The sequence below is a fragment of the Ranitomeya variabilis genome, chromosome 1 (genome assembly GCF_051348905.1).
Source record: "Ranitomeya variabilis isolate aRanVar5 chromosome 1, aRanVar5.hap1, whole genome shotgun sequence".
Taxonomy (NCBI): Eukaryota; Metazoa; Chordata; class Amphibia; order Anura; family Dendrobatidae; genus Ranitomeya; species Ranitomeya variabilis.
The window spans coordinates 542933356-542947647 of NC_135232.1; the positions used below are offsets into that span (position 1 = coordinate 542933356).

General features: G+C 46.0%; 1 protein-coding gene across 2 annotated transcripts in view; it reads right to left on the minus strand.

The window, feature by feature from the left end:
* Nucleotides 1-11469: 11469 nt before the first annotated feature.
* The window catches only part of LOC143766844 (protein S100-A16-like), a 338554-nt gene continuing 335731 nt past the window's right edge, over nucleotides 11470-14292 (minus strand). For both annotated transcript variants that reach the window (XR_013213647.1, XR_013213648.1), the window contains 5 exons: nucleotides 14042-14116; nucleotides 13842-13912; nucleotides 13557-13767; nucleotides 13310-13469; nucleotides 11470-13186 (listed from right to left, as the gene is read on the minus strand). The gene's annotated coding sequence lies outside the window, so the exon portion shown is untranslated. The remainder of the gene's footprint in view (nucleotides 13187-13309; nucleotides 13470-13556; nucleotides 13768-13841; nucleotides 13913-14041; nucleotides 14117-14292) is intronic.

Here is a 14292-nt window from a genome sequence, read left to right on the forward strand (position 1 = left end):
CCGCTCGGTTACCACCCAGACTATGATAAGGAACTCCAGCTTGATGGAACTGTAGTTTTCGGGGTTCCTTTCAGTTAGACGAAGCTTCCTGCTGGCATAGGCAATTACTCTTTCTTTGCATTTCTGCACCTGGGACAGCACTGCTCCCAAACCCACGTTGCTGTGCAAACAGTTGGTCATAGTCAGGGTAAGACAGAACCTCTTCTCCCGTGAGAGCCAACTTCAACCGAGTGAGGGATCCTTCCAGCCTGTCGTTCCACTCAAACGGAGGACCCTTGATCTTGGTCTTTTTCGGATTGGCCCACTAACAGGTCTTGCAGGGGTGTGGCTATCTTAGTGAAGTCCTCAATGAACCTTCGGTAGTAGCCTACCAACCCGAGGAACTGCTGTACTTCATGGATGTTGCTGGGTTTCGGCCAGTCCTTGATCACGGTGACCTTATCAGGGTCTGGTGCCACTCCTTCAGCGCTTACCACATGGTCCAGGTACTGTACTTTGCGCTTTAACTGGTGGCACTTGAATGGCTTTACCTTCAGGCCAAAGTTAGACAGAGGTTCAAACACCTCGGCCAGGTGCTTCAGGTGGTCTTCATAAGTCGAAGATGATGACATCATCCAGGTACAACATGACTGTTTCAAAATTCTTGTGCCTGATACAGCACTCCATCATCCTCTGGAACATCCCTGGTGCGCTGCAAAGTCTGAACGGCATGTAGTTGAATTCGGAGAGGCCCATCGGTGTCGTGAAGGCAGTCTTTTCTTTATCCGCCTCTGCCATGGGAACCTGCCAATACCCACTAGTGAGATCTAATGTGGAGAAATAGCAGATTTTAAGGCAGCTAATGACTCTTCAATTTGGTCAACGGGTAGTCATCCTTGTGTGTAATGTGGTTTATCTGTCTGTAGTCAACACACATCCTCATTGTTTGTAATGGAGTTGCCCAGGGAGTACAACTGTCTCTGATTACCCCAGACTCCTTTATCTCTCATAACATACTCTTGGCACATTGGTAGTGAGCTGGTGGTACAGGCCGGTACCTCTCTTTAATAGGCAGATGATCTCCAGTGGGGATGTGATGTTGAACCCCTTTTACCTGCCCAAAATCTAGTGGGTGTTTGCTGAATACCCGCTCATACTCATGGACCACCCGGTAAGCCCCCCATTTTTTAACATAGTAACATAGTAACATAGTTAGTAAGGCCGAAAAAAGACATTTGTCCATCCAGTTCAGCCTATATTCCTATATTCCATCATAATAAATCCCCAGATCTACATCCTTCTACAGAACCTAATAATTGTATGATACAATATTGTTCTGCTCCAGGAAGACATCCAGGCCTCTCTTGAACCCATCGACTGAGTTCGCCATCACCACCTCCTCAGGCAAGCAATTCCAGATTCTCACTGCCCTAACAGTAAAGAATCCTCTTCTATGTTGGTGGAAAAACCTTCTCTCCTCCAGACGCAAAGAATGCCCCCTTGTGCCCGTCACCTTCCTTGGTATAAACAGATCCTCAGCGAGATATTTGTATTGCCCCCTTATATACTTATACATGGTTATTAGATCGCCCCTCAGTCGTCTTTTTTCTAGACTAAATAATCCTAATTTCGCTAATCTATCTGGGCATTGTAGTTCTCCCATCCCCTTTATTAACTTTGTTGCCCTCCTTTGTACTCTCTCTAGTTCCATTATATCCTTCCTGAGCACCGGTGCACAAAACTGGACACAGTACTCCATGTGCGGTCTAACTAGGGATTTGTACAGAGGCAGTATAATGCTCTCATCATGTGTATCCAGACCTCTTTTAATGCACCCCATGATCCTGTTTGCCTTGGCAGCTGCTGCCTGGCACTGGCTGCTCCAGGTAAGTTTATCATTAACTAGGATCCCCAAGTCCTTCTCCCTGTCAGATTTACCAAGTGGTTTCCCGTTCAGTGTGTAATGGTGATATTGATTCCGTCTTCCCATGTGTATAACCTTACATTTATCATTGTTAAACCTCATCTGCCACCTTTCAGCCCAAGTTTCCAACGTATCCAGATCCATCTGTAGCAGAATACTATCTTCTCTTGTATTAACTGCTTTACATAGTTTTGTATCATCTGCAAATATCAATATTTTACTGACTTTACCCCTTTTTGTGTGAAGGGGTAAAGTCAGTGCTTACGTGTAACTTCTGACACCATTACTCCAACTGTCCTGCGGAGCCATGGTCCTCCGCCTGGTCAGACAGGACCAAGGGTTCTGTTGCTTTTATTGCATTATCTTTAACAGTGAACAGTTTAGCAAGTGTGGCATATCTGGGTAAGTGGCCCACTTTCTCCCCACAATTAAGGACAGGTACTGGTACCCTCCTCTTGCGGACATCAACCACCCCTCTGGCTGTCAGGATGGTGGGCCTACTATCTGAATACACAGGTTCTACCAGGGCCTGGTAGTCTTTACCTCTGAGGCCTATTGCTGCCCGACACCAGATTAGCATTTCTGTCCTGGGGTTAGTGCAATGGGGATCAGATCATTCACTGTGACACGGCCAACTTCTCCACCAGACAATTCTACCTGCTGTCTCTTCATCAGGGTTCTGATTTCTTTTTGCAGGACACGTTGCTCACTGGAACCAGCAGTTTTCGGCCACCTGTTGTAACAAAACAATAACCTCGGCAAGACCGTTTTCTATCACATCAGTGCCTAAGGTCATCATAGGGTTACATTCTCACCGGTCAATATCGACAATCACCAGTCCTTGGGCCTTCAATTCTACCCGCCCCACCTTAATGGTCACCTCCTTGTACCCAACTTGTGGCAAAGGCTGAGTATTACTGGCTACTGTCATCAAATCACTATCTGGGCCACGGGTAATAATAGAGTCAGCCCATTACCGTTTGTAAAGAATGTAAGGCATAGTCGTCACCTGAGAGCCAGTGTCCAATAAAGCGTTCATCGGGATGCCGTCAAACAATGGGGAGGACCAGTCTTCCTCTGACGTACTTGGCTCGCGAGCTTTGTGGGCCTCCTGGGAGTTGGCCCTCTGCCCCAGGGGTCACTTGTTTAAATGGCAGAACCTTGCAATGAGTCCCGCCTGGTTACAGTGGCGACAAATGGGTTGTCCATCCTAATGATAGCAGTCGTTGTCTCTTCCTCTGATAGGTGGGATCCTCTTCTGTCGTTGCCAGGGGACGTCATCTGGACTGGAAGCCAGCTGGATCTTTTCCTTCGGAGACTTCTGTAGGGACTGCATGGTTCTTGTTAGAGCAGCTACGCTTTATTCAGTTCCTGGACCTGGAGGCGCAGTTCTGTTGAGGGATCATCATCCAGGATCTGTGCATCGGCCTCAACGGGGGCCTGATGAAAGGATGCCACCTCCTTGTGCTACCTGAGTGCTGGACGCCTAGGGGGTACTGTGCGGCTGGGCGGTGTTTCATGCAGCACTCGGATGGCCCTGTCTTTGAAGTTTGCAAAGTCCAGGTCAGGGTTTTGCAAGGCCAGGATGCGCAGCTGTGTCCTGTGGGTACTGGATAGGAGTCCCTCAATAAATTGCTCCTTTAATAGCTTGTCCCCATCCTGCACGCTGTTCGGGTCAACCTGCTTAATGGCCCACAGTGCCTCCTGGAGATTAAGGGCATAGTCCCCTATGCTATCCTCTGCTCTTTGTTTGCACCCGAAAAAACTCATCTTACTTTCTGCAGCAGTGCAGGTGTCAAAAGTATTTTTCAATTTGGCTAGTATCTGCTCCACAGTTCCTTTTTCAATGTCCAGCTAGGATTTTACCTCCCTTTGTGCTGCGCCAATTAGGCCTCTTTTACACTTGCGTTTTTTTTAATCCATCACAATGCGTCGGGGAAACGTATCGACGGATGTGTCAAAAATAGTGAGAAACGGATGCAACACATCCAGTATTTTGACGGATCCGCTAGACGGTTCCATCAAAAAACTGGATCCGTTGCATCCGTTTTTACCATCCGTTTTTTTTATGGATCCGTTTTCCATGCTTAAAAATGGGTGTCTCCCAAATGTGATTGGCTACTGGAAAATAGGGAAACCTATATATTGACTGTTTTTTCACCCCATCTTTTACAGGGTTTTGAGAAAGTGGCAGAGATGGAAGGAGTGCTTGTGAAGATTGCGACCATAGTTACTGATGTTATTTTTGAGACCAATAGGCTGGCAATAATAGTTCGGGAGAAGGAGGCAGCAGCAAGAGAGAGGATTCTTCAACAGCGACGTCGCCGGCGCCGCCTATGGATACATCCAATAAACGCCCAGCGAATGACCCGGGGCGTGTATTCAACTCTCTACATGGAGTTGCAGCAGTACCCGGATAAATTCTTTAATTATGTTCGGATGAGACAGGAACACTTTGATGTTTTGTTGGAACTTGTTGGGGATGTCATCTGAAGGAAGGACACACGGTTCAGGTGTTCCATCTCACCGGCGGAGCGGCTGATGGTGACACTACGGTAAGCCTATTTGTATTTTTTTTTTTATCATTGTTCACAGTTAATGCCATGTTCACGTTGTTGTTTTTTTTGCAGCGGGTAACGGAAACCACATCAGCAGTGAACATGCTGCAGAAAATGGTTCGCTTAAGAACTGCGCTGCATTTTCTGCAGCATGTCAACTTTTTTATTATTTCTGCCCATTCCACAGTGTTTAACACCTGCTCCATAATAGGAATGCACAGATGTAAAAATGCTGGTTTAAATGTGCACTAAAACAGAAAAAAAAAATCTGCAGTGCCGTTTAACAAAATTAAAAAAAGATAAAAAATATTAACGATATGATTATATTTGTGAAAATTGCTTTAAAATGTTATGTTGGTGTTTGCATTTTTTAATAATTTTTTTTTCCACAGATTCCTTGCTACCGGAGAATCTCTAACATCACTGCATTACCAGTTCCGCCTTGGAATCTCGACAATTTCAGGAATTGTTAAAGTGACATGCCGCGCAATATGGGATACTTTGCACCAAGAATACATTCCGAATCCGACTATGGACATCTGGCTGCAGAGTGCTGAAAATTTTGAAAAACTGTGCCATTTCCCAAATTGCTTGGGTGCTGTAGATGGCAAACATATCCGGATTTCAAAACCTGCAGGATCTGGCTCAGAGTACTTTAATTATAAAAAGTACTTTTCGATAGTACTTATGGCCATAGCGGATGCCAATTGCAAATTTATTGCTGTGGACATTGGAGCCTATGGCCGCTCAAACGACTCACAAGTAGTGTTGAGGGATACCGTCCGATACTTGAAAGTATCGGTATCGGAAAGTATTGGCCGATACCGGCAAAGTATCGGATCTGATCCGATACCGATACCCGATACCAATACAAGTCAATGGGACTCAAGTATCGGAAGGTATCCGTGATGGTTCCCAGGGTCTGAAGGAGAGGAAACTCTCCTTCAGGCCTTGGGATCCATATGAATGTGTAAAATAAAGAATTAAAATAAAAAATATTGATATACTCACCTCTCCAACGCAGCCTGGACCTTACCGCTGTGAACCGGCAGCCTTCTTTGCTTAACATGAGCGCGTTCAGCACCTTCCATGATGTCACGGCTTCTGATTGGTCGCGTGCCGCTCATGTGACCGCCACGCGACCAATCAGAAGCCGTGACGTCTGTTATGACCCCAATGGCAGAGGGTCTCAAAAGTACATACCAAGTCTGCAAACACAAAAAACCAGCTCATAGGGCAGTGGTAACTGGGCTGACCATATATCTAATCCTAGCACCACAAATAGCAGCAGCCGGGGAACGTGCCTACGTTGGTTCTAGACGTCTCGCGCCAGCCGGAGAACTAACTAACCCTAGAAGGGAAAAGATAGACCTTTCTTGCCTCCAGAGAAAAGACCCCAAAAGTTGGATACAAGCCCCCAACAAATAATAACGGTGAGGTAAGGAGAAAAGACAAACGTAACAATGAACTAGATATTTAGCAAAGAGAGGCCCACTGACTAATAGCAGAATATAGTAAGATGACTTATATGGTCAGCGAAAACCCTATCAAAATTTCCACGCTGGATATTCAAGAACCCCCGAACCGTCTAATGGCCCGGGGGGAGAACACCAGCCCCCTAGAGCTTCCAGCAAAATCAGGAATCACATTTAGTACAAGCTGGACAAAAAATAAGAGCAAAGCAAATAACCAAAAAACAAGGAAGCAGGACTTAGCTTAATTTTGCAAGATCCAAGACCAGCAGACAGGAGCAAACAGAAAGGAACTGATTACAACGATGCCAGGCACTGGACTGAGAAACCAGGAAGTTTATATAGCAACACCCCTGGACTAACGACCCAGGTGGGTGCCAAACTGAAGAAAGACAATCCCAGAGTCATATCACTAGTGACCACAAGAGGGAGCCAAAAAAGTCTAATTCACAACAGTACCCCCCCTTTAAGGAGGGGTCACCGAACCCTCACCAAGACCACCAGGGCGATCAGGATGAGCAGCGTGAAAGGCACGAACTAAATCGGCCGCATGCACATCAGAGGCAACCACCCAGGAATTATCCTCCTGACCATAGCCCTTCCACTTGACCAGATACTGAAGCCTCCGCCTGGAGAGACGAGAATCCAAGATCTTCTCCACCACGTACTCCAACTCGCCCTCAACCAACACCGGAGCAGGAGGCTCAACAGAAGGAACCACAGGTACAACGTACCGCCGCAACAAAGACCTATGGAACACGTTGTGAATGGCAAACGACACCGGAAGATCCAAGCGAAAAGACACAGGATTAAGGATTTCCAATATCTTGTAAGGACCGAGGAAGCGAGGCTTAAATTTAGGAGAGGAGACCTTCATAGGAACAAATCGAGAAGACAGCCATACCAAATCCCCAACACGAAGTCGGGGACCCACACCGCGGCGGCGGTTGGCAAAACGCTGAGCCTTCTCCTGTGACAACTTCAAGTTGTCCACCACATGATTCCAGATCCGCTGCAACCTATCCACCACGGAATCTACCCCAGGACAGTCAGAAGGCTCCACATGTCCCGAGGAAAAACGAGGATGGAAACCAGAGTTGCAAAAAAATGGCGAAACCAAAGTAGCGGAACTAGCCCGATTATTAAGGTCAAACTCAGCCAACGGCAAGAAGGTCACCCAATCATCCTGATCTGCAGAAACAAAACACCTCAAATAAGCCTCCAGAGTCTGATTAGCTCGCTCCGTTTGTCCATTAGTCTGAGGATGAAAGGCAGACGAAAACGACAAATCAATGCCCATCTTAGCACAAAAGGATCGCCAGAACCTGGAAACAAACTGGGATCTTCTGTCAGACACAATATTCTCAGGAATGCCTTGTAAACGAACCACATTCTGAAAGAACAAAGGAACCAGATCGGAAGAGGAAGGCAGCTTAGGCAAAGATACCAAATGGACCATCTTGGAAAAGCGATCACATACCACCCAGATGACAGACATGCCCTGAGACACAGGAAGATCTGAAATGAAATCCATGGAAATGTGTGTCCAAGGCCTCTTCGGGACAGGCAAGGGCAAGAGCAACCCGCTGGCATGAGAACAGCAAGGCTTAGCTCGAGCACAAGTCCCACAGGACTGCACAAATGACCGCACATCCCGTGACAAGGAAGGCCACCAAAAGGACCTAGCCACCAGATCTCTGGTGCCAACAATTCCCGGATGCCCTGCCAACACCGAGGAATGAACCTCGGAAATGACTCTGCTGGTCCACTTATCAGGAACAAACAGTCTGTCAGGTAGACAAGAGTCAGGTCTACCAGCCTGAAATCTCTGCAACACACGTCGCAAATCCAGAGAAATGGCTGACAGGATAACTCCCTCTTTGAGAATACCAACTGGTTCTGCGACTCCAGGAGAGTCAGGCACAAAGCTCCTTGAAAGAGCATCAGCCTTCACATTCTTTGAACCTGGTAAATACGAGACCACAAAGTCAAAACGGGAGAAAAACAATGACCAGCGGGCCTGTCTAGGATTCAGGCGTTTAGCAGACTCGAGATACATCAGATTTTTGTGATCAGTCAAGACCACCACACGATGCTTAGCACCCTCGAGCCAATGACGCCACTCCTCAAATGCCCACTTCATGGCTAACAACTCCCGATTGCCAACATCATAATTCCGCTCAGCAGGCGAAAACTTCCTAGAGAAAAAAGCACATGGTCTCATTACAGAGCAACCAGGGCCTCTCTGCGACAAAATGGCCCCTGCCCCAATCTCAGAAGCATCCACTTCAACCTGAAAGGGAAGTGAGACATCAGGCTGGCACAAAACAGGCGCCGAAGTAAACCGGCGCTTCAACTCTTGAAAGGCTTCCACGGCTGCAGGAGCCCAGTTAGCAACATCAGAACCTTTCTTCGTCATATCCGTCAAAGGTTTAACAACGCTAGAAAAATTAGCGATAAAATGACGGTAGAAGTTAGCAAAACCCAAGAACTTCTGAAGACTCTTAACTGACGTGGGTTGAGTCCAATCATGAATAGCTCGGACCTTGACTGGGTCCATCTCCACCGCAGAAGGGGAAAAAATAAAACCCAAAAAGGGAACCTTCTGTACTCCAAAGAGACACTTTGAGCCATTAACAAACAAAGCATTCTCACGCAAAACCTGAAACATCATCCTGACCTGCTCTACATGCGAGTCCCAATCATCAGAAAAAAACAGAATATCATCCAGATAAACAATCATAAATCTATCCAGATACTTCCGGAAAATATCATGCATAAAGGACTGAAACACTGAAGGAGCATTAGAGAGCCCGAAAGGCATCACCAACTACTCAAAATGACCTTCGGGCGTATTAAATGCAGTTTTCCATTCATCTCCTTGCTTAATGCGCACAAGGTTGTACGCACCACGAACATCTATCTTGGTGAACCACTTGGCACCTTTAATCCGGGCAAACAAGTCCGACAACAGAGGCAAAGGATACTGAAATTTAACAGTGATTTTATTCAGAAGCCGATAGTCAATACAAGGTCTCAAAGATCCGTCCTTCTTGGCCACAAAAAAGAATCCCGCACCAAGAGGGGAAGAGGATGGATGGATATGCCCCTTCTCCAGAGATTCCTTGATATACGAACGCATTGCGGTATGCTCAGGTACAGACAGATTAAATAATCTTCCCTTAGGAAATTTACTACCTGGAATCAAATCTATAGCGCAGTCACAGTCCCTATGAGGAGGAAGAGCACTGGACCTGGACTCGCTGAATACATCCTGGTAATCAGACAAATACTCAGGAACTTCCGAAGGAGTAGAGGAAGCAATAGACACCGGCGGGGAATCACCATGAATTCCCTGACAGCCCCAACTTGACACAGACATTGCCTTCCAATCCAAGACTGGATTATGGGTCTGTAACCATGGCAGACCCAAAACGACTAAATCATGCATTTTATGCAGAACAAGAAAACGAATCACCTCCCGATGTTCAGGAGTCATGCACATGGTTACCTGTGTCCAAAACTGCGGTTTATTTTCCGCCAATGGCGTAGCATCAATACCTCTAAGAGGGATAGGATTTACCAACGGCTCAAGAACAAAACCACAGCGCTTGGCAAACGACAGATCCATAAGACTCAGGGCAGCACCTGAATCCACAAACGCCATAACAGGGTAGGAGGACAATGAGCAAATTAAAGTCACAGACAAAATAAATTTAGGTTGCAAATTACCAATGGCGACAGGACTAACAACCCTAGTTAGGCGTTTAGAGCATGCTGATATAACATGTGTAGAATCACCACAGTAAAAACACAACCCATTCTGACGTCTATGATTTTTCCGTTCATTTCTAGTCTGAATTCTACCACATTGCATTAAATCAGGTGTTTGTTCAGACAACACCACCAGAGGATTCGCGGCTTTGCGCTCCCGCAAACGCCGGTCAATTTGAATAGCCAGCGCCATGGAATCATTCAGACCTGTAGGAATGGAGAAACCCACCATCACATTCTTAATGGCTTTAGAAAGGCCATTTCTGAAATTTGCGGCCAGAGCACACTCATTCCACTGAGTAAGCACGGACCATTTCCGAAATTTTTGGCAATACACTTCAGCTTCATCCTGACCCTGAGAAATAGCCAGCAAGGCTTTTTCTGCTTGAATTTCAAGATTGGGTTCCTCGTAAAGCAATCCGAGCGCCAGAAAAAAACGCATCAATATTTGCCAATGCCGGATCTCCTGGCGATAGCGAGAAGGCCCAATCCTGAGGGTCGCCCCGTAAGAAAGAGATAACAATTTTAACTTGCTGAGCTGAGTCTCCAGATGAACGGGGTCTCAGAGATAGAAACAATTTACAATTATTCCTGAAATTCCTAAACTTAAATCGGTCTCCAGAAAACAGTTCAGGAATAGGTATTTTAGGTTCAGACATTGGACTACTGGTAACAAAATCTTGTATGCCCTGCACACGAGCAGCAAGCTGATCCACACTTGTAATCAAAGTCTGGACATTCATGTCTGCAGCAAGCACAAGCCACTCAGAGGTAAAGGGGAGGAAAAAAGAGAGGAATGAAAAAAAAAACAAAAAAAAAAACCTCAGACTTTCCTTTCTTGTAATCCCACTTCTGCAATGCATTAAACATTCAACCTTGGCCTGGCATACTGTTATGACCCCAATGGCAGAGGGTCTCAAAAGTACATACCAAGTCTGCAAACACAAAAAACCAGCTCATAGGGCAGTGGTAACTGGGCTGACCATATATCTAATCCTAGCACCACAAATAGCAGCAGCCGGGGAACGTGCCTACGTTGGTTCTAGACGTCTCGCGCCAGCCGGAGAACTAACTAACCCTAGAAGGGAAAAGATAGACCTTTCTTGCCTCCAGAGAAAAGACCCCAAAAGTTGGATACAAGCCCCCAACAAATAATAACGGTGAGGTAAGGAGAAAAGACAAACGTAACAATGAACTAGATATTTAGCAAAGAGAGGCCCACTGACTAATAGCAGAATATAGTAAGATGACTTATATGGTCAGCGAAAACCCTATCAAAATTTCCACGCTGGATATTCAAGAACCCCCGAACCGTCTAACGGCCCGGGGGGAGAACACCAGCCCCCTAGAGCTTCCAGCAAAATCAGGAGTCACATTTAGTACAAGCTGGACAAAAAATAAGAGCAAAGCAAATAACCAAAAAACAAGGAAGCAGGACTTAGCTTAATTTTGCAAGATCCAAGACCAGCAGACAGGAGCAAACAGAAAGGAACTGATTACAACAATGCCAGGCACTGGACTGAGAAACCAGGAAGTTTATATAGCAACACCCCTGGACTAACGACCCAGGTGGGTGCCAAACTGAGGAAAGACAATCCCAGAGTCATATCACTAGTGACCACAAGAGGGAGCCAAAAAAGTCTAAGTCACAACAGACGTCATCCCTCAGGTCCTAAATTCCTAGAAGGGAATTTAGGATCTGAGGGATGACGTCGCGGCTTGTGATTGGTCGCGTGGCGGTCACATGAGCGGCACGCGACCATTCAGAAGCCGTGACGTCATGGAAGGTGCTGAACGCGCTCATTTTAAACAAAGAAGGCTGCCGGTTACCAGCGGTGATGTCCAGGGGCCTCCGGACAGGTGAGTATATCAATATTTTTTATTTTAATTCTTATTTTACACATTCATATAGATCCCAGGGCCTGAAGGAGAGTTTCCTCTCCTTCAGACCCTGGGAACCATACACTGTAAACTTCCAATTCCGATTCCCGATACCACAAAAGTATCGGATCTCGGTATTGGAATTCCGATACCGCAAGTATTGGCCGATACCCGATACTTGCGGTATCGGAATGCTCAACACTACTCACAAGTCTTCAAAACTTCTCAGATGGGCCAGTTTCCATGGATGATGAGGACTGTCAGACAACCTTGTGGGATTATGAAAGCAACTCAATTTGTACCGCAGGTTCTGTTTCCAAAATGAGGGACCACTTCGCTGATTATTTCATGTCACCGGAAGGCTGAGTTCCATGGCAAAACGACAGTTTGAGATGTTTCTTTGATGTCTATGCAAATAATGTTTATGTACCGAGTCTTATGATATTTTTGACACCAAGTTTTCCGTAAAGTTTGGTATGTTTTCTAATAAACCAAATATGTTATACCTTTACAACGTTTTATGTTTGTGTACTTTTTTTATTACCATAGTTAAATGAAGACACTTGACAATAAAAATTGTTTTAAACAAAACCAAATTTTTATTACACATTTTTATTAACAAATTTTTGTAATCAATTTAGTTTACAATTTTTTTTTTGTATTTTTTTTTTTTTTTTTAATTTTACAGGCAAAAATGTACAAATCTGTAAACTGTGGGGTGGAGATACTAACAGAGGGGCTGGAAGGTTGGACCACATCGATAGTGGGGGAAAGCCTACTGGGTTGGGGTTCATCTGTAGTGGAAGGGGGGGAAAAAAACATGAGGCTGAGCAGGGAGGTCAGGTTGGACAGGGGGTGGTGTTGGGGTAGGTGGAATACTAAACGGGGAAGGAAAATTTGACAGGAAAGGAAACAGTGGGGAGGACATTGGGATTTGGGCCTGGGTTGGGTATTGGGCATTGGGCCTGGGTTGGGAATGACAAGTGGTTTGGAAAGGGTTGTTAGGAAAGACAGTGGCTGTGTGTGGGAGGTGTGGGAGTTGGAGGGGCTTGGGTGATGGCCTGCACTAGAGCAGCATGGTAGCCTTACATTACATGCATCTGCTGGTCAAGAGTTAGGTTTTCCATGCTCCTGAGCATGGATTTAAAAAAAAAGGTTGTTTGGAGACTCCGTGGCATCTGAATGCAGCCTATCCAAGCGACTGCTGAGTTCACTGATGCATGTTTGATCCATGCTGATCCCAGTCACTTGCGCTCCCAAAAGTTTGAAAGAGCTCTGGAAGGATGCATTCAGGTGCAGGAACTCAGGAGCATAACTCCTTTCCTGACCCCTCTGTCGCTGCCGCCCCGAACCTAATGGTGTTCTAGAGGTGGGGTAAAGGGAACGCTAACTCGTCACCAGTAGCTTCAAGTAACGAAGTCTGCAATGATGCTCCAGCGCTGGCGGAGGTTGAAGTGGATGTGGCAGAGGTACCGGAAGGGCCAGATGAGGGTTCAGAGGGGTGGGGTCTACCGACGTGGCCCAAGGTGGCGGACTCCTGTGGGATCGCTCCAGAGAGGTCCACGGTAGAAGCAGGCTCCCGAGTGCTACAGAAGGTGCTGTGAAATAATAGAAAAAAAACCAATTAATATATTGATAGGAAAAAGCCCTGCCTGAAACAAAAAAAAAAAGGTTAGACAGGTAAACATGGTGAATTATTCAATGGCCTGTTGAATATTTACCTTCTTCTCAACATTGTTTCCCGGAGGAAGGACAGGGTACAGCTGTATTTATACCGCGGCCTTCGTCATCCTCTTGAGCCAATCGGGGCCTGCATGTCCTGGTTAAACTCCCTCTTGAAGCAATCCCTGAGTGACCGCCACCGCTTCATAACCCTTTTACCTGTAAAGAGAAGAATGAAATAAAAAAATGGGTTAAGTACAACATATTCCATCCTGCTCCAGAAATTACTGAAATGTGACTACTTACGTTCTCGAGTCTGCTGCCTTGGATCAAGGTCCTCCCACTTGGCTACAAGGTTCTCGAATACTTCCTCCCAGAGCCGACATGTGACAAACTGATCTGCATACCTGCGGTCAGCCATATTCCACAGCGACTCCCGCTCGCGGACCTCCTCGATGAGGCAGTCCACATCAAGTCCGCTATCCTCACCATCTGAGTCAGGAGCACGCTGTGAAGACTGTGAAGAGCAAAAAAAAAATTAGTACACTGAAACACAAAAGTACCAAGAGAAAAAAGAAGAAAAAACCTCACTGCTGGCTGACCGCTGCGACTCTGGGAGCGGCTGGGAGGACCTTCATGGCTTGGCCAGAATGTGCAGCAGACTAAAAAAAGGAAAAAGAATTATGTTGGATGTAGGCATATGTTGTATGTGTACTGTGATGTATGATGATCTGTTTTGTATGTGTCGGGTGCACTGTGATGTGTGAAGCAACTGTTTTGGCACAACTTACACTCTGTGCGCCCGCTCCTTGCGTTTCTCCACCCATCCCGTCTCCTTCTGAGAGGCCCTCGGCTGCTTCAGCTTCCTGTGAAAACATAATTAATGCATAAAGTGTTTAACACAAATTTTAACAAGTAGCAATAAATCACTTGGCACTCAAAGTTTCTTGCAAGGTGAGAATTGAATATTTTGTTTATTTTGTGCATCCAGTTCAAAGATTTTAAACGTTTTCGGTCTAATCACAAGACCTTCATCAGAAAC